The sequence below is a fragment of the Petaurus breviceps genome, unplaced genomic scaffold (assembly GCF_028583685.1).
Source record: "Petaurus breviceps papuanus isolate PSGF00001 unplaced genomic scaffold, PetGlider_PUasm1.0 214, whole genome shotgun sequence".
Lineage (NCBI taxonomy): Eukaryota > Metazoa > Chordata > Mammalia > Diprotodontia > Petauridae > Petaurus > Petaurus breviceps.
Window position 1 is genome coordinate 25,409,381 of NW_027185863.1, and position 1,757 is coordinate 25,411,137.

The 1,757-nt window shown below is 37.1% G+C and overlaps 1 non-coding gene across 1 annotated transcript; it reads left to right on the forward strand.

The window, feature by feature from the left end:
- The first annotated feature begins 312 nt into the window (after positions 1-312).
- Positions 313-419, forward strand: LOC138165800 (U6 spliceosomal RNA). Its single transcript, XR_011169465.1, has one exon. It is a non-coding gene; the product is annotated as a U6 spliceosomal RNA (small nuclear RNA).
- The last annotated feature ends 1,338 nt before the right edge of the window (positions 420-1,757 follow it).

The following is a 1,757-nucleotide window of genomic DNA, read 5'->3' on the forward strand; positions in this document are numbered from 1 at the left end:
TGAATCCTATCCATTGCTGCTAATTTTTTTTTCTAAATCTTATCTGACTATTCTACTTCTCTTTTTCAGGGAGCTGCAATGGCTCCCTATTACCTCCAGAATAAAAAAGAAATATCTCAGTTTGACATGGAAATTACTGGCTCCAGCCAACACTCCCTAGCTTGACAGTCTGTTTGAGATAAATTGATCTATTTGCTTCTTCCATTTCCCAGCTCCATGGCTTTGCAAAAGTTTTTTTTTCTATTTCTCTTCTGAATTTCCTCCTTAAATTTGTCTCTTGGAATCCCTAATTCCCTTCAATCAGTGAGTCAGGTGTTGGCTTTCACAACATATATACTAAAATTGGAAAGATACAGAGAAGATTACCATAGCATCTGTACAAGGATTATGTGCAAATTCATGAAGCATTCCATTTTTTTTTTTGCCTTTTTGGAGGGCAGTTGGGGTTAAGTAACTTGCCCAAGGTTACACGGCTAGTATTTTTTGTGTGGGTGTTAACTGTCTGAAGCTGGAACTGAACTCGGGTCCTCCCAATTCTGGGCCGGCACTTTACACACTGTGCCACCTGGCCGCCCCAGCATTCCATTTAAAAAAAAAAGTCAGTCAGTCAATAGACATTTGTTGAGCACCTAGTATGTGCCCAGCATTGTGCTAGCAGGGATAAAAAAAAAAGAAGCAAAAGACAGTCTTTGCCCTGCAAACAAATATGTGTAAACAAACTATATACAAGATTGATAGGAAATAATAAAAAGAGAGAAGGCACTGGAACTGAGAGGGTTTAAGAAAGGCTTCCTGTAGGACAAAGGATTTTAATTGCACTTAAAGCCAGGAAAACCAGTAGGCAGAGATGAGGAGGCTCAGTTCATGTGCCATATCCTACAGTATCCTTTTAAATGATCTCTAGCTATTAGTACTCCCTCCTTCCTCAGATCATTATGTATATGCATATCTATGTACATGCTGTTTCCTTGTAGTGCCATCTTGATTCCTTGAAGACTGGGATTATTTTTTTTTTCATTTTGGGTTTATATCTCCAGTACCTAGTACCTGCCATGCATACCTTAGATCCTCCATAAGTACCTACTTGACTATATTGGATCAGATTGGGTTGAATGAGATTGGATTGCATCAGATTTCATTGGACTGGGAACTAGCAAATGGTGTGCAGGAATGACTCCTTCACCCCCAATGCCATGACAATTTTTTGTTGTCTTTATTTCCTACCCCTACCACCCAAAATTGAGAACATTTGCTGCAATTAGAAAAACAAAAAGAAAAGAAGAGCAAAGATGCAACTCTACTGTAACTTAATATTTTAGAACTTTTCATAAGGCCCAGAGAGTTTATTCCACTATACTTTGTTGTCGTATTTGCCATCACCACCGTATGCAACGCAAAATTATTTTTAACAACATTTAAATATTTGTCACACTTCAAGTGCAAATGGTTATTTGCTCTTAGCATTTCTTTGAATAGAACAATTGTCTGAACTATGTGTATGCACATAAATATGTACACACAAGTCTGGATAAAGGAAATTTAGTACTGACAATTCAACTATTTTAAGACATTATTAAATATAGGAAATCATTTGTTTCCCAAATTCTCATAAGAATATCCATGTTGACAATGAATAATACTTAAAATAGAGAGAGAGAAAAAAATGAAATAGTCAATCTCCTCTCTGGTGAGCTCTGGGAAAACTTTTCCTCTGAAATACATGTACTAGTGCTCATCGTCCGTTGTATACTTCCAGG